We start from the raw sequence: 19,063 nt of genomic DNA on the forward strand, positions 1-19,063 counted from the left end.
TCCCCTATTGTCTCCAGCACTGAGGCTGAGTATTTATTTTTACTTACCACCACCACCATGCTCTCATTTCTGTTTCTTCCTTATAGTAGAGAACCATTTTTCTTTTCCCATGTATATATAAAAAGTGGCCAAAGAAGAGATATAATGAGAGCTTTAAGAATTTCAAGAAAAAAATACAATTCTTGGAAGAAGTGAGGACTAATCTTCCATGTTTAATAAGCAAAATGAATATAGTTACCAAGAAGAGTTACTGGACATTTACTCACTGACATCTCCTATCTGGTCCCACAATCATTATTTGCCTTTGAAACTCCTGGTCTGGTGTTCTTAGGGTATTTATGCTCTGGATTTTTTCCTAGTCCTAGTTTTCCAAATGTGCCACCGCCTACTGTCCAGAGAAGGCAGTCGGGCATATAGAAGAGGTTCTAGGTGGCTCTTAATTGCTCCTCCAAATTTGCCTCCCTGATTTTCTGCAAATGCAAATAACCTGATTTCTACAGATGGATCATAACCATATCATTTCTTTCTAATTTAGCAAAAAAAAAAAAAAATGCTATTCACACAGTGATTCTTCCCATAAAAGAGTCGGAACAGTCTAATTTAGTTAATCTCCTAACCACTTGATTTTCCTTGTAATTGAAGTTATATGTAGATACTGTAAACATAAATTAATTTATCCAATAGTTTTTGTTTTGATTTTATGAAAAGGAGGAAAGGAATGAAGGAAGGGGAAGGGGGAGAAAGGGAAGGTGGGAAGAAAAAGCAAGAAGGACCATGGGCAGCACTCAGTGGATATGAGCATAATATGGTCTACAGCTGGCTTGGGGCTGAAGCCAGAAATAGATAGACAGTCAGTGTAAATAAGTAAATTGAGTCAGGTCGGATCTAGGAGGTCAATTTTGAGTGAGTCTGGGAAGTTGAAGACTGTGCCCTGAGGGTGACTGTTTACTCTACCAAGATGTAGGGCCTGCCCAGATAAACCTCCAACTGAGGGAACCATGATTGGTCCCCAAGTTTCCAGACAAAGGGGAGAATGAGAAACTGATGTGACTCAATTTTTGAGAAACCAGCCTCTACCTCAGAGCAAAGCCTGTCCAAGGAAAGGGGAGTGACCCTTGTCCTTGGAAAAACCCACAGAGCACTCCTAGGCATATACCCACTCTGCTGAGTTGTTTGTCTGCAAATAACAGTAGAGATTTGCGGTGCCAGGTGTCCCTGACTCAGTTAGGCTAGGTGAGGACCTATAGCAACCCCCTAGCAACCACCAATCGGCATGAGACAGGAAAAATACTTGGGATGCTAGATGACCCCCATGTAGTTTATGGTGGTTGATAACATGTTGGGAAACTATGTAGTTCAGCAGGTACTCCCCTTGTGGCTTAAACCAATCAGTTCAAAGGAATCCCCCTCTTGTACTAACCAATTACCCCTACCCAACTTGTTCCCGCCAGTGAATGTGCTAATCAATGTTAAGAGTTGTTGTTTGACTTTCCTGCGGTGTGAAATGATTTGCTGTGAGATGTTGTGACACATAGAGTATCCCCCCAAAACCTATAAAATCTCACTGAACAAAGGACCAGGACTCATTCCCTGGGACCACTGCATTGGAAATGGTTGTGAGTCCAGGCTCAAGCTTGCAATAAAGACTCTTGTGTGACTGCATCGGATTCGGCTCCTGGAGGTCTATTGGGGTCCCACGAATCTGGCATTACAAGACCTGGAGGTTTTGCTCTGCATCTCCCTCCTTGGCAATTCCTTCAATCTTCTGGGGACAAGCAGGAGTTTCTTCCACTTTCTTCAGCCTCTTTTATATGAATTCATCAATTAAAAAGTCCCAGGTATTAAGGACCAACCTTGGAAAAGAAAACCAAGAAACAGATCTGAGTGTAGTTAGGGTGCTTCTCTAGTTCCACTGTTCCCTAAAACACCAACACCCCCAAAACACATAAATGGTGACTAGATGGCTTAACCAGCACCTGTCCTCCTAAGTGGTTTGGCCTTGAATGACCAGGAACTTTGACAGTCTGTCATTCAACCAAAGCTGGAACCAACTTTGCTGGCATCAGAAGCAAATGCCTCACTGCACAGGTTGGAAGGGACTTTGAAGGGGTTGCTAGCAAATTATTAGATAATTCCAAATTATTATTAGGAGAGTGTACATAGAGTTACCACGGTGGTCTCTACTGGACCTATAGTCAAAGCACCTGAAAACAAAGGGGCTTTGGCTTGAAAGTGATAGATGAAGAGCTAAATTAGCTTAGGTACTTTTTCCCCAAATATAGGAAGTAAATTGCTGGTGTCACAGGAAAACAGGGAATGAAACTCTAAAGCTTGGTTCTTATGTTCCGATAAAAGAAATTTTAAAGTCAGACACCAAGAGCCATGCAAGATAATTTTATTATAGAGGGTTAAGCAGAGAGCATGAGAGAGAGAGAGAGAGAGAGAGAGAGAGAGAGAGAGAGAGAGAGAGAGAGGGAGGAGAGAGAGGAGGAGGAGGGGGGAGGGGGAGGGGGAGGGGGAGGGGGAGGGAAGGATTGGGGAGAGGCTGTCTCTGAGCAGACAATGACAAAGGAGACAATGCTGTCTCCAAGTTTATTACTGTTTGATGTTTACTGGGACAACTGGAATCACCTTCTATACTCTTTGCCAATCAGGTGTTCAACTCCTCCTTCACTTCAGGAAGTGGATTTTTTGACTTTACTTGGTCCTCTCTGGAACTGTCTTGGTGGCTATGCTATTTAGGGGTATTAGTGCAGAAAGATCAGGACAAATGCAAACTTCACAAATCAGCTCAGAGTTGTATTCAGGAATGAAGTTTCACTCAGGGGCAGGGGATGCAGGGACGAAATGACGCCATGGTGGGACCCACTTTCCTGGTAGAAAATGAGCCCCCCCAAAAAAAGAAAGGGCCTGGGCTTCTATAGGTTATTCTGAAAGGTGGTCTAGTGAGCATATCAGTTTTCTTTGGGTGCCCAGGAATTTGGAGTTTGTTCTATCAATCAGTGAAGGGGTCAGTTTTAGTGCTTAGGAATTTGGGGTCTTTTTTACAGGGCAAAATGGGAGGGAGTCTAGGGTCAGTGGTCAGTTTCTGGGATTTATCTTACTGGCCTGATGGAGAGCCTGGGGTCAGTGGTTGGTATCTGGAAATAAGTTTTTACAGAAGTGAAGCCAGATTTAAAGATAGGTAGGTAGTGTAGTTAGGTAAATCGAGTCTAATATAAGTAAGATAAATAAAATGGAGGCCATTATTGAGAATGTAGTCCAGGAAAGCAGAGCAGCACTTGGGGAAGTTGAAATGTTAATGTCCCCAAGGCCCTGGAGCCCATCCTAAGGAAATGTTAATGAAGCAGCTCCCAGCAAACTGGGAGCTGCTAATCCAGAAGCCGCCCCAGCCCTTTCTGCCCAGATTCCTCCTCCAGCCCACCTTTTGGCCTTCCCACCTGCATTCCATCACTGCAAGATAACAGAAAACAAAGGACAGGAGTGTGGGGAAGCTGAAAGAAGACTTTAGCTATAAAAAAGGGAAGACTCCCCCTTCCATGGATTCCGCCTTTTGGGTCCCCTTCTTCCTCTGGGGAGAAGTCTTTTCTGCTGTCCTTTAATAAGCTTCTATTTTCCACTCTACACTTGCCTTGGTGTGCTTCTCTGGTGTTATACTTCAGCATTCGGGGAAGCAAGGACTCATCACAGGTAAACAGCAGTAACAGAAGGATTAATGCTTTGACCTCTTCCCAAAGACTGCCTTTCCAGGTTTGACGGACACTTCTTCCTCAGGGTTTGTTTTATTCACCAGGAAAGAATGTACTGGGAAAGGATCAGTGCTCTCAATGTATGGCTTTCCTTCTTACTCCCCTTTTTCCAGGTCTCACTACTTTTGGGGTTTGTCATTTTCCACATGTAGTAAGGGGTGCTTCATCTACAAGTCAATCCCATGTTAAAGTGGGCGCTGGGGTCAATAGCTGGTCAATAGCTATTAAAGGAATCTTCCTTCCCAGATAAATAGAGACAACTCTGGCCGTAATTCCTAGCTCCACATCAACATCAATGGACCCTGTCAAGTTTATCCCATTAATTCTTTTCTCTTGACATGTTTTCCCCTTAGCTCCTTTGTTTCTGCTTATTTATTTATTTTATGAATGAACTACTACCCTTTGCTTTCTACCACCCTTTGCTAGTTACTACCTAACCGTGGGATAATATCACTGGTTGGTTTGAGTAGCCTATTAGATTGCTTGAGAAGTAGGGAGCTAGCAGCTGGGCTTATCTGGTAACACCAAGAAAAACCAAAGCAAAAATTGCATCTAATTAGCTTCTTATGAAAGGAAGGCCCGGCTGCCCCCCATCCCCCCCAGAGCAGCCTGAGGCCACTGGGACATGCCCTCCAGCCACCCAGCCTACTGACGGAAGTGCTGTCTCTCTTGATAGGTCCAGGATGACTCAGCCGACCAGCACGTGACCAAGCAGAGCTCCCAACAAACTTTTTCTCCTCTTAGCAAAGGTGCCAGTGTGCCATGCCCACAGACCTCCCTTCCTTCCTCTTCCCATCTCCTCTGGACCCAAGGATGAATGGAGAGGACAAGGAAACCTTCTTTGCACAAACAGGTAAGGATTCATTCAGCGCCTAAAGAAATTGCATCCACCCCATGACATACACTGAGGACTTACACAGACAAAACATCTGGGGGCTTTTTTCCATTTGTGTTTTTCCATTTAAAGAAATCGGAAGCTCTTTCTCTGGTTTTCTCTCACAAACTAAGCATATGACAGGCCAGGGTTGCAATTTTTTTTTTAGCCTACTTCCTCCTAAAATATCAGTCTGTGGTTAATCAAGCTCTCTGAATGAGAATTTCTCCTTCAGACACGGTTCTCTGAACCCCACGGTTCTCTGAACCCCCACCATTTGCTGGGTTTTCTTTCCCCTCTGAGGAGTGTAAGCAGTCACCATAAAGCTTTAAAGACAGGAAGTATAAGAAATTTTTCCATGTTCCTGACCCTTTGAGTCTACAAGTTGTAGGACTCCTGAACCTGCTGTCTCTAGACTAAAGCAGCCACACACTGTTGACCTAGTGTCAGCCCCTGTTCCCCTCCAAGTAATAAGTCAAAGCAGCCTGCTTGAGGTGGCTACAATTAATTTGCACATACATCACTACTGCAGGTGTGGCATCTGTGCCTTCCGGGGGTGCAGTGAGGCATCCCATTGCTGGTGGTGAGTGGAGAGCAGGGCAGGCAGACTCCAGGTTGATTCACACCTCGTTCCTTACCATTCGACTGACTGACCTCGAGCAAACCGAGTTCTTTCTCTCTTCATTTTCCCATGGAAACAGTAATGCCTACCCTGAGGGTGCTCTGAGGTAACTAATGGATATATTATGCTTGGATATAAAGGAGGCTCTCAATAAATGGAAGCAATATTTATTATTGTTGTTTTTGTAAAAAGAGTTACTACCCCTAAAGCACTTGGAATAGTCTACTGAGTAGTGTTGGTCATGACTGTTATTATCTAAGGGGCTGGGGACGCCTTGTCAACAGGATCTTCAGGCTTCTCCTAGGAATGGTTCTGGATCTGGCTAATGTGCCTAAGGCAGAAAGGCTGGTCTCTTCAGAAACATTTCAGTGTGGTTGAGGAGGTGAAATTGGGCCTATGGAAGGAAGTGAAATTGTAAGGTCTGCATCTTAGAAAGAGCAAAGACCACAGATTAGAGAACGGACCGGAGGAAGAAAACTACTGGCTGAAGAATTAGGAAGCCACAGCAGGAGTCCAGATTTGAACTGGACTCTTGATAGAGGCTGTGGAGGGGAGAGAAGTGGACTGTGGATCAGAGTGGTTTCAGAGGTATGGTCTACTCTTTTATGGTGGACAAAGGGGAGGAAGGAGCCACAGAGGATCTTGAGATTTCTGTCTGGTCCAATCAAGGGGATATTGATCTCACTTATTGAGAGAAGGTACAGACTTGAGAAATAAAATAATTCACTTAGCATTTATTTTAAATGGTTTCTTTGCATAGACACAGAGTTTATTCAATCAGCAGCAAAGAGACATTCTTGCTAGGCTCAGTGGTATTCACCTGTAACCCCAGAAACTTGGGAGACTGAGGCAAGATGATCACAAGTTTGAGGCCAGCTTCAGCAACTTAGTGAGAGACCCTGTCTCAAAATGAAAAGGCTGGGATGTAGCTCAGTGGTGAAACACCCCTGGATTCAATCTCCAGTACCAGCAGGAAAAGAGAGAGAGAGAGAGGTTTCTTTGCTCTTGGTAATTCTTGTATATTTTAGAACATTGGATATCAAGTATCGTGCCTTGCTGAGAGAGGCATCAGGTGAATATATTTTATCTAATGAAGAAAGAAAGGAAGAACAGCAGATACCAAAAATATTAAGCTATTTCTACCTTACTAGATGAAACAACTTCACATTCAAGAATTTAGCTGTTAATAACATTTTTAAAAAAATTTTTTTTTTAATTTTAGGTGGATACAGTATCTTTATTTTATTTTTATGTGGTGCTGAGGATCAAACCCAGTTCCTCAAGCCATAACCCCAGTTCCTGCTAATAACATTTTTAAATTTGAGAACATTTGCTTTATAAATATATATCTTTCTGTAATCCCAACAGCTAAAGAGGCTGAGGACGGAGGATCACAAGTTCAAAGCTAGCCTCAGCAATTTAGCTAGGTCCTAAGAAATCTGGATGTCTCAAATAGAAAATTTTAAAAAGGGCTGGGAATGTGGCTCAGTGGTTAAACACCCCAAGTTAAATCCCTGGATTAAAAAAAAAAAAAAAGCTTAATAAATAAATGTGTTATGACCAAGTTTTAGATAATTTTAAAAATTAGGAAATTTACTGCATCTGTAATGCTACCACTTACGTAAATGAATGGTTGCATTTAGTTTTAACAAAGATAACAGCACCACTGTTATAGTTAATTGATAATGCCACTTAAAAGCACCAAGTTTTTTGAACATCCAGATTTCTTAAATTGACAATGTTGTTGATAGAGCTGTAAAGTATGGCAAGTTAAAAATAAAGATTAAAGGCATTTTTAAGAGAAATTTTTGAAGTGCAGATTATGAGTATAAACCATAAAGAAGATTCTCTGCCAGCTTCTGCTGATCAAGTCCTTCTGGTATTTTTCAGATCTAAGGGTAAAACTTCTTTGTGTGCATGGTTTATGGCTGCATGGATTGAGGAAAGGAAAATTTGTTGTAACTAAAAAATAGCTGTCATCTGACTAGAAATAAAACAGAGGATCTGAGAGCTCCCAGCCTGGGATTTGACAAAGCTGTGCTCTGAAAGATGTAGTAATCAGGTGAATGTAAGGGAAGTGGACAATGGAATAGGAAGTTACCAGGGGCTAGGGAGTGGGGAGCGGGGCGTGGGGCTGTTCAATGGTACAGAGTTTCAGATTTGCAAGATGAAAAAAGGTCTGGAGATCTGTTTGACAAGTATGAATAGACCAAAAACTGTCCTGCACATTTTAAACAAGTGGTTAAGTCATTAAAAGAGAGAGAAAAAGGAAGGAGAGAGAACTGGAATCAGGAGACTATAAGCTAGTGATTTAGTCTTCTAATGCAATATAATATTATTTAGAGATGAGGAATAATGCGACATAATGTAAGGCCCAGTTCTCCTTTCTCATTAAATTATTTAGGCTTGGTAAAAAAAGGTTTATGATCTTTTTTTTTTTTTTTTTTTGTACCAGGGATTGAACCCAGGGACACTTAACCACTGAGCCACATCCCAAGCCCTTTTTTAAAAATTTTATTCTGAAACAGGGTCTTACTAAGTTGCTTAGGGCCTTTCTAAATTGCTGAGGCTGGCTTTGAATTTGGGACCCTCCTGCCTCAACCTTCTGAGCCTCTGAGCCAAAGGTTTATAATCTTTAAAAATAAAAAAAAAATCATGAACTGTGGCTGTGGAACTATGGGACCAGGATCCAGGAAGCCGGGTCCCTGGTCCAAGTTCAGCCTGACTGTGTGGTTCCAACAGTTGCTCAGTCTCCCTGAGCCTAACTTGGCCTCAGGATGGTTTCTGTAGTCTTCTCTCCTGCAGAGACTGTTCCTGCAAGGAGAAGGTCACACAAGTCCACGGAGCTGGGCCTATCAAATAGGGTGCCTGTCGGTATTTATGTTTTATTTTGTACTTTGTCCTTTAAAGTATTGTTTTATACTACAAAAGCATGGATGTCGTATACTATTTCAGAATATCCCAGTCCCAGGGCACGCATACTAGCTGCCAAAGGCAGCAGGAGATGTGAGACCAAAAACAGAGGCAGATGGATCTACAGTGCACAAAGGGAATTTATCAGAGCCTTAAGGACAGAGAGTGTCTTGGGCAGCAATAACACATGTGAATCCCCACACCCCAAGGCAGGAGGAAGGGGTTTTTGCACTAAGCGAGATAAGGGTGGGCTATAGTCAACTGATAAACCTGCCTTCTCTCAAAACAGTCAGTTAAGAAACAGTCTGGAGCCGGGTGCAGTGGTGTATACCTATAATCTTAGAGGCCCTAAGCAACTCAGTGAGACCCTGTCTCTAAAATACAAAAAAAAGGCTGGGGGTGTGGCTCAGTAGTTAAGCACTCCTAGGTTTAATCTCCAGTTCAAAAAAAAAAAAAAAAAAAAGAAAGAAACAGTCTTGGATGTCAGTGGTCTGGACACCACGCTCGGCTGACTATCCTAACAACTTTGTTTGTCTGTAGAGCTTGGGATGTGTGCCAGGGTCACCTGATAGTCAAAAAGGTGGCTATGACCAAAATGACTTAGTTTTGTTGAACTAGACTCCTCCATCTACTAATGCCTAGAATGAACTGAGCATTTACTAAGTGCCCAGCATTCTACTTAGCACTTTGCATGTTCATCTTTGAAATCAGAAAGGACACAGAGGGGTTGAGTATCATTCCCATAGTCATACAGCTCTCGGGTTAAGGACTTTGGGACTCTGAACTCGACTTTTTAGCCTGCAAAGTCATGCTCTGAACTACTAAGCTACAGAATGCAGGATTTGCATAAAACATAATACACCTAAGAAAACTTGTAGAAAGGTTAAAGAAATCCTGACAGAAGAGGATCTTTTTTATAAATTTACTTCCCAGGGCTGGGGTTCTGGCTCAGTGGTATAATACTTGCCTACCATGCATGAAGCCCTAGGTTAAATCCCCAGCTCCACAAAAAATAATGGTAATAATAAAAATAATAAATAAAAATAAATTCACTTCGCATCTCATCCATCCTGCATAGTGAAACCTCTGATTTGGTTTGGGATGAAACCTCTGATTTGGCTTCTCAATCCATAACCTCCCAAATCCCTACAACCTTAGCCTTGCAATAGAAACAAATTATTTATTCTTACGTCCTTGAAAGTGCTAAATGCAAATGCTTTGAAGAGAAATTATCAAAAGCATGCAGGCTGTTAAAGTCATACAAGAAAAAAAAATTGTTTTGTGATTTGCCAAATTTTGTCACGTTTTTAAGGCAACTAGGCATGGATCTAAATACAAACACACACCAACTGGCTGTAATAAATGCACCTATAAGTAAATATTTAATGAGCTGATTTGTGGCCTGTGTATAGCATTCCATTCCAAGAAGATAAGAAAAATAATCATGTTCCTTAAAATAGAAAATGTGGATAAAATGATCGTGGCTTTCATAAAGTTCAATTAATCTGTGACTGAAATTATTAAAAGGTTGTTGATATTAAGGGAATATTATTTTTGCCCTTATACCCAGAATATTTTTCACTGCCTAATTAAAATTTTTCATTTTTATGGTTTTGGTTTCAAATAAATCATCATTTTAAGTAAATTATAATTTTGGAACATCATATGAATGTACATTAATACAGACCAAAAGGCAAAACTCTTAAGCTTGACTATAATTTTTTGCCTACTCTGTGCCTATACCCATGTAGCTGGGTCAGAGGGGAGAAAACCAAGGGACGCAGCTACAATCCTGATGTGACCTCTTCACGTTGCTCAGAGTTACAGCCTCTCATGCTTCCCCAGATACGTATTTCATGTCTCCTGTTTCTCCGTCTTCTAATATCACCTTCACCACCATCACTGTCAGCTGATGACCTGATGAATCAATCCTTCCAGGTACTAAATCACACTTTTTTTTTGTTGTTGTTTGTTTTTTAATTTTTAGTTGTAGATGAACACAATACCTTTATTTATATTTATGTGGTGCTGAGGATCAAATCCAGGGCCTCTCACGTGCAAGCCAAGTGCTCTTCCACTGAGCTAATCCCCAGCCCATAGACCACACCCTTTTTTAATCAACATTGCTCCATCAGTCCTGCCCTATTCCCCATCCACCACATCATCTGCTTTTGCCTGTTTACTGGATCATTCCTGTAAGCACACAAGCCAGCTATCATCATTCCCATCTTAAAAGCAGATAAAACTTTCATAACTCCACTTTGCTCTCCAGCAGACAATCCACTTTCTACTTCTCTATTTGTAGCAAAACTCCTTGAGCCAGGTACTGTCTCCAATTCTATTTCCTACTCTCTCTTGAAGCATTCCAATTAGCCTTTGTCCCCACCCTCCATCAAGGCCACCATTATTCAACATGCTGTTATTACCAGTGGTTTTAACATTCCGCTTGACTTATCAACTGTCTCTTCTGAATCTTTCCTGGAAACACTTTCTCTTCTTCACTTCCAAAGCCCCACAGTCTTATGGTTTTCCTGATTCACTACCATGTCTTCTCAGAATCAGTCACAGCTTCACCCTCATCTCCCAGCCTTCCTATATCTGGACTGTCCTGGGGTTCAATTATTGAGACTCCATTCTTCTCTAGTTTCACCAAATCAAGTTGAAATTCCTGCTAGGACCTCTCTAAACTCCAGACTTGTAGATTCAAATGCCCATTCAACCTCCCTAACAAGCTCCAAATGAAACACTTGACTTTCACTCTCCATACCTATTTCTCTCTATTTTTTTCCTCCTCAGGAAATGGCAACATCACACTTGCTATTGCTCAGGCCAAAAAACCAAGGACCCCTCCTCGTCACCTCTTCTTACACTGCACCTCTCCCCACTGGCAAATTCTATCACCTCTATTTTAATACTACATCCAGAATCAGACCACTTTTTATCCATTGGCCAATGCCACTCTGATCTAAGCCACAACTCCCTCAATATTCAGGAACCTCCTTCTTGCTCCTCTCAGCCACAATCTTTGCCCCCTACAATTTTCTTAATGGAGCAACAAGCATGACCATGTTAAAATTGGTGAGGAGTGTCATTTTTCTGTTCAAACCCTTCACAGTGGCTCCCCCAAATAAAAGCCCATGTCTTTTAGATGGCCTGTGATCTGTCCCCCTTTCTTCCTTGATTCTTTTTCCTTCCAACCTAGTAAGACTTGCCTCCTGACTGCTTCTTCCCACAGAATGTGTCTTCCCCAGAGTTCACCGTACTTTGCTCTAACACCTTCCTCAGGATTTTACACATTTGTTGTCTTCTCCAGAAGGCTTTTTCAAACCACTTTTATTTAAAATGCCAACTTATGCCCCAAGCAGTAGCGGTTGACTGTACTGATAGCAACTCCGGAGTCTGAGGCAGGGAGATCACAAGTTTGAGGCTGGCCTCAGCAACTTAGTGAGACTCTGTCTCAAAATAAAACTTAAAAAAAATGGCTGGGGGTCTAGCTCAGTGGTAGAGTGCCCTGGGATTCAATCCCAAGTACTACCAAAATTTTTTATTTAAATAAAAATAAAATGCCGACTCATAGTCCCTGCAATCTTCTCACCCAGCACTTATTATCCTCTGGTCTTTCACCTATTTATTATTTTATGTATTATTTAATTGTCTGCCTTCCCCAACTCAATTATGTAAGGTCAAGGCCTTTTTTTTTTTTTTTTTTAATGTTTTTTCTGCTGTGCGTGGTGGCACATGCCTATAATCCCAAGAACTCTGGAAGCTGAAGCAGGAGGATTGCAAATTTGAGGCCAGCCTTTGTGCCATGGTCCTGCCCCTACAAGATCCAGGGAGTCCTGGAGGAAGAGTGGTTTGGTAAAAGAAGCAAGACAGAGTGTTTGCCTTGCATGCACAAAGCCCTGGGTTTAATCCCCAGCACCACCAAAAAAAAAAAAAAATTAATGGGTTGGAGTTGTGGCTTAGTGGGAGAGCACTTGCCTGGCATGTATGAGGCCCTGGGTTTGATCCTCAGCACTGCATATAAATAAATAAAATAAAAGATACATTTACCAAAAAAAAAAAAAAAATATATATATATATATTATATATATATATATATATATATATATATATATATAGAGAGAGAGAGAGAGAGAGAGAGAGAGAGAGAGAGAGAGAAGAAGCAAGACAAAACACTGTGGTTGCAACTTCAAACAGTCTTCCGAAAGATCTGCTGCTCCTGCTCCCTGGGGAGCCTTTTATTCTTTTTCCATTCTTATTTTGGGGGGGGGGCGGATTTCAGGGATTGAACTCAGGGGCACTCAACCACTGAGCCACATCCCCAGCGCAATTTTGTATTTTTTATTAGAGACAGGGTATCCCTGAGTTGTTTACAGCCTTGCAGTTGCTGAGGCTGGCTTTGAACTCACAATCCTCCTGTCTCAGCCCCCAGGGCTGCTGGGATTACAGGCATGCGCCACAGCTCGAGGCTCGTGTATTCTGAAATACACTTTTTCAGATGGTTAACAGGTGGCCTTATGGCCTGATTTTCCTGATTTACACAACCTTTTAGCATGCATTCTACTTTTACATGGAACATGGATCATGCTTCTATTTTTGCTTTTCCTTTTGATCTTTTACTAAGCTATGATTAACCTTTTAAACTGCTAAAGAGTTTCTTTGTTCCTTGGTCAAGGTACACCAATTTTTGAACCTTTGTAACCTCTAACTAAAGGGCAGATTCTGCATGTCAGTCCATTTTCCATTTACATTAACTATATGTCTTCCATTTTCGTCAGGTATTCCCATAAATGGCAAGGGAGGGTCTGTGGGTAAGGGGAATGTATTCTGATTAGCTTCCCCGACCCTAGGAGGGTACCATAGTCTTCCTTGAATTAAATAAGCTATAAAAGGCGGGCCTTACACTGTTGGCACAACAATCCTTTTCCTGTGATTAGGCTTACGCACAGGTTGCACTTTTGGATCAGGAGACCTAGTAGAAAATGTCAACTGTGGAGCAAAGAGTTCTTGTAATCTGCGCTTTTTCCAGAAATCCTGGTCTGGGACTACGTATTTGTATTTACTTATATTCCAGATAATGTTAGTCTTAAAACAAATCTCAGGACATTTTTTTGTCATATTCTTAGTCTCCTTCTGGGAACTTTCCCGAACATTCTAACAACATATGTTTTTAGTTTGGATTGAGATGCTTCCTGTTAACCACATTAATATTCCCAGGATCAGAGAAGCCATAGCACCCCACGGTTTGGGTTTCCAGATGTGTCGGCCCTGCTGCAATATCTCCCACGCTGTGACCCTGTCAGACAGGAGGGGCAGGAACACCTTCACCACCTTAGCAACTTGGACCCTGTCTCAAAAAAGAAAAATGGCTGAGGATGTAACTCAGTGGTAAAATACCCCTAAGTACAATTCCCAGTACACAAAAGTCTTATTCACTACTTTATCCTTACTACCTAGAATAGTGCCTATCAGAATTATTTTTATTTATTATATTTTATTTTTTGACTGAAATAAAGAGAGAATGACTAAATGGGCCATGGTTAATGATACAGAGCTCCTTTTATATACAGTCCTGTGGACACCATATTCTGGGTTTGTTTTCTCAATCTTTGCATCTATCTAGGTTGTGTTATTATTATCACCATTTTGTAAATGAGAAAATAGTCACAGGGGAATTAAGTGACTGCCAAGGTCATGCAGCCATATGACTAAAAGGGTTTTTAAACCCAAGTCTGTTGGCTGCAAAGCCAGAGACTCTCACAGCTCACTTGCTTCACAGCATCACACCTTTGGCTTCAACCCATTCCATGAGCAGACATGCTGTCACCACGGCTCACCATAGGCCCAGGTTGGTCATGATGCTGCCTCCCAGAACAGATTTGTCTGCCTCCTGAGGCAGGCTGCTGTGAGGAATGGGTTTCCTATATCATTTCAAATATCTGCATGTTTGAAACAATCTGTTTACCAAAGCATTTCTACAGTTTAACATCCATTCTAAGTGAAGCCTATACCCAAACAACTGCCTTTAATAAAAAGCAATATTAGATCTTCAAGAAGAAAGGAAGAGAGATATAGAACATCTATATAGAAGCTTTTAGGCACAACAGACAAGAAGAAAGTGGCAGGCAGTATTGCTTCTAGAAGAGAAACAAGGATTTGGAAACCCAAAGTGTGCATGACTACTTCTCACTCATGCTTCTTATGCCCTTTGAAGTTTTGTGCCATGTGCATGCATTACCTTCTAAAAATGAGCAACATAATTTAAGAATGACAATGATGACAGTGCACCCTGCCTGGCCTCCCACTGAGGAGGCAGCAAAGATCACACACTGTGCAGTTATAAGAGTTGGCTCCAGCCTGCCTGCTCTGTCAAGATCACACGTCACTCAAGTTCTGTTCTCTCCGTGCCTGTTTCATCATCTGCAGAGTGAAGATAACAACGAGAGCTGACTTTATGAAAGAAGGTCTGTATGAGACGCACATTTGAGGGACAAAACATTTATAAGTTGTCATCTTTGAGGAAACAGTCAAATGTGGTGAAGAAAAACTGACAACTCCCCAAACTTTTGGAGAATGAAATGGAGCCAGAATCCCAATAGAAGCTGGAACAGTTATCGTAGCTGTTAACATTGTGTTAGTCCTTTTTCTGTTGCTGTACAAAATAACCTAAGAAAATCAACTTAAAGGAGGAAAGATTTACTTTTGGTTCATGGTTTCAGAAGTTTTAGGCCATGGTCATTTGGCTTCATTGCTTCTGGGCATGTGGTGGGGAAGAACACCATAGTAGGGAGCATATAGTAGAGCAAAACTGCTCACCTCATGGCAGCTGGGTAGCAAAAAGGGAGAGAGAAAAGAAGAAAGACAAAGAACAAGATAGACGCTTCCAGGGCACTTCTCCAAGGACCTACTTTCTCCAACTAGGCTCCACCTCCCAAACTTCCACCAATTCCCAACAGCAAAATAAAGTATGACTCCATCAATGAATTAATCCATTAATGAAATCAGGGCTTTCATGAATGAAGGCTCCAAAGACTCCCACCTCTCAACTGCTTCCTTGGGGATCAAGCCTTCAACACATGAGCTGTTGAGGTACATTTCAAATCCAAATCGTATTACAATGTTCTTTTATTTGTTTTATTTTATTTTGTCCTGGGGATTGAACAACAGGGCTGCTTCACCACTGAGCTACATTCCCAGCCCTTTTCATTTTTTTATTTTGAGACAGGTTCTCACTAAATTCGCCCATTCTGTCCTTGAACTTGTGATCCTCCTGCCTCAGCCTTGCAGTCGCTGGGATTTGATATGTGCCAAAGTAGCCAGTTATCATGATTAACTCTTTTTTTTTTTAAGAGAGGAGAGAGAGAGAGAGAGAGAGAGAGAGAGAGAATTTTAAATATTTATTTTTTAGTTTTCGGCGGACACAACATCTTTGTTGGTATGTGGTGCTGAGGATCGAACCCCGGCCGCGCGCATGCCAGGCGAGCGCGCTACCACTTGAGCCACATCCCCAGCCCCATGATTAACTCTTAGAAGCAAGAAAATCTTTTGGATGACCTTAAACAACTTCATTTTAAATTTAATCAGCATAAGCCTGATTATCCTTTGCATTAGTCCAGCTCTTCTGTTCTCTGTGATGATAAGAGGAATTTTACTCATGCACCCGTAGCTTGTTATTTTATTCTCACAGTGCACAGGCTAGCTGAAATCTAAAACACTTGAAAGATTTGCCACTCACAGAATTGCTAGGATAAAATAATGGCAGAGTTATGAAATGTGAATTTTAAAATATCCGGGGTTCTAGATTGCAGCCCTTCATGGAGACACAGTAATGATTGCATTCAAATTCATGGGAAAGAATGTTAAAATAATTTGACCCATGGCACTAGATAGGAAGATGAAAACAATGAGTAATGAAAACTGCACCATTTTATAGGTCATCTTATCTAAGTAGCATAGTATTTAAAAAACAAAATCAAAAACAGAGCATGGAAGGCATGTAATTCAGGACTGTTTTGGAATCTGTTAGTCTTGTTTTTTAATTATTTTATACCATTTAATATTATGGAGGTTTGCAGGTAAAGCTCAATGAGAGAGCAACTGCTTAGTATGTGCAAGGCCTGGGTTCAATTCCGGGGGTGGGGGGGGGGAAGAATTAATGTAATGGAAAAATTCTCTATCCTAAGAATGTTTAAAACACTATAGAAGTCTCACTATTTTGAGAAGAGTTTTCTTAAAGCTTCGTTTCCTTTTTTCTTTCTTTTTTTTTCTGATTAATTTCCTCCTTTTCTTTCATCTTGGTTTTTGTACAAGAGGTGATAATGTTCCTCCCCCTAAATACTACCATTCCAAACAAAAAACAAAAGCCCTGTGCTTATCTGCACAATCAAAGAACCATTTCCTTGTAAGCACTTGGTCCTGCTTGAGTTACCTGCTGGTTTTCAATGGAAGCAAGGGAAAAGCTTGCTATGTTTAGCTGGGGACTTAGCTCGGTCCTTTAATTTTCTTTGTTTTCCCCTAGCTATTCCCGGGGCTATTCTTCCAACAAGAGGGCAGAATCAAGTAAAAGAATTTGAAAGTGTTTTGTAAACCATAGGCGCCACACTAAGGTACAGGATCTCTGTTCCTAAGCACAAGTTAGAACACAAATACCATCTCCCTAGCAGTCCTTTCTCACTTCCTCCCTCTGGCTTCTAACAACCCTTTTGGCCTTGGAGGCACAATGCAAGCAAGAATAATTAGAGCTGAGGAACTGACTTGTTAGAATAAAAGAGAGTTGAGATGAGTTACATTCCAATTACTGAGAAAGGTGAAGTGAAAACAAGTTCAGAGCCAATTTTCAGGAAGATTCTGGGGTTTGGGGGAATTTTTTTCAGTATTTATTTACCACTTCATGTTTTCATATATACTAAAGCCTTGAAGTCATAATTCATCCACTTTCGAAAGCAAGAAACTAAATGCTGACCCGTGTCATTTGCCCCACATGCCACCGGAAATGGCATCACTCCCCAGACGCTGGTTTGCAAATGTAGCACCACCCAGAGGTGAACTTATTTACCCTGTATGCCAGACTCTAGGCCACTCTGATCTACAGCCTGGAAAGCTCTCCATCTAGGGAAGAGATCTAGAATCAACTGAGTGATAACATTTTAAAACCACCAATTGCTTCAATGAGTAAGTACTTTGAGGTTTTTCCCATTTTCTTTTAACATTCATTTTGCATTTCTAACTTCTTACAGTAAGTGCCCAAGAAAGGAGGATCCCAGTTCTTGGGCACTTAGGAAGGTATCACTGTCTCAGCCAGCCTCTCCTAACAGAGTCAGTTGTTACTTAATAATGAAGTATTAATGATTGATAGACTACTACATTTCTAAAAATGGGGTGCGCCAGGAAACAGCCAGTTTAGTTGTGAACTGGAGAAAGGATGTGAAGTGCCTATTTTTCTGTGCAATCTTGTATATTGTGGTTGACCACAAAGTCTTGGCCTCAGGTTTGATTCACAGCCTTGTCTTTTGTAAAATGGATGACCATGACCATAGGCAGATAACTCCATCTTTTAACCTTGATTTTTGATGTGTAAAATGGAAAAAGATAATGTAACAATTTCTTAGCAGTCTTAAGAGGAATAAATAAACAAGCAGATAAAGGACTTAAATCCTGTTGGAGGTAGACTAAACCATGTTTCTAAACCACTACTGTTGCCAAATAGTTAAGTACTTAATGTAACTGGAAAGCTCTCTTTGACGCTAAGCCCACCCCCTCATATGCTGAGGTAGCTCAGAACAGCAGTGACACTGGACATGTGTGGAGCTCACAGAGCATTCTATTTGATTTCCACAATTTACTCCAAAGTGGGCAAAGCAGAACTGTTGCTTGGTTTCGGGGACTGGGGGACATGGGAGGAGCAGATGGTTCTGCTGGGCATGACGACAGAAAGAAACATTCCAAACTTGGAGCTAAAGAGAGAAGAGCCATAGCTTTCCTCACCCCCTGAACCTTGTCCCTCCTCCTGTTCTGAGGCATGAAGCTTGAAACCAGGCTAGTCGCCAGTCCCACTAACAGATAGATGAGCAGTGGGAACACAGGTCTCCAGGTCCCTCTATGAGACCGTGTAGGTAGAGACAAAGCAGGCAGAGACCTGCTCTTAGAGACCTTTTTTTTTTTTTTAACTTGGTGGTGACAGGGATTCCATTCCTTGTGCTTGTTAGGCAAGAGCTCCACCACTGAGCTATGCCCCCAACCCCTGAACCTCATTTTTAATTCAGAATGTTTTCCCACAGAAACACTATTGCACATAGAACCCAAATACTGCCGTGTTGAGGGCTACAACAATAATAAATTATGCTCATTTTTAAAGTACCTTTGTGTAATTTCCCTGAAAGAACACGGGGGCTAGTTCTTCCATCACTGGACAGGCGGAAACCCAGGCTTGCTGACTCAGCCCTGTGTTCCCGGCACAGATTGAATGGGCTTTTGTGGCCAGTCCTGGAGACACAATTTTCAGAATCCAGCTTGATGACTGGTTGAAAGCAAGCAGTCATTATTAGCTACCCAATATTTTCTTCAACCATGGGAACTTTTTATCCAGTCATGGGTGAGAATCTCAAGTTGTAACATGAGTATAGAATTTCTTGAAAGAAAAATAGAGCTTCCGTGCAGAACTGGGTTTTCCATTGACCCTGAAGAGTTCTAGAAGCCAATAATCTGATGAAAATTTAACTAAGTTAACTTCATACCGCTTTGTTTCCTCATAGAAAAATTTTAAGCTGTGCACAAAGTGTTATTTTGAATAACAAAGATAAAAGGTACATACAGATTTTTTTTTCTAGATAATTACTTTTCCCTCCTAATTTCAAAAGTATTTATAGTTGAGGTTTAACAAGCTCAGGGCCTGGTGCCATATTT

General features: G+C 41.4%; 1 protein-coding gene across 4 annotated transcripts in view; it reads left to right on the top strand.

The window, feature by feature from the left end:
• The window catches only part of PCED1B (PC-esterase domain containing 1B), a 134,578-nt gene that overhangs the window by 103,649 nt on the left and 11,866 nt on the right, over window positions 1-19,063 (top strand). For 3 of the 4 annotated variants that reach the window (XM_081309435.1, XM_081309436.1, XM_081309437.1), the window contains one exon: window positions 4,426-4,602. The gene's annotated coding sequence lies outside the window, so the exon portion shown is untranslated. Of the gene's footprint in view, window positions 1-4,425; window positions 4,603-17,230; window positions 17,333-19,063 lie in introns of those variants that run through there. The other variant, XM_081309438.1, reaches the window with a different exon arrangement.

Source organism: Spermophilus citellus (genome assembly GCF_964194105.1).
Source record: "Spermophilus citellus genome assembly, chromosome: 10".
In the NCBI taxonomy this organism is placed as follows: Eukaryota; Metazoa; Chordata; class Mammalia; order Rodentia; family Sciuridae; genus Spermophilus; species Spermophilus citellus.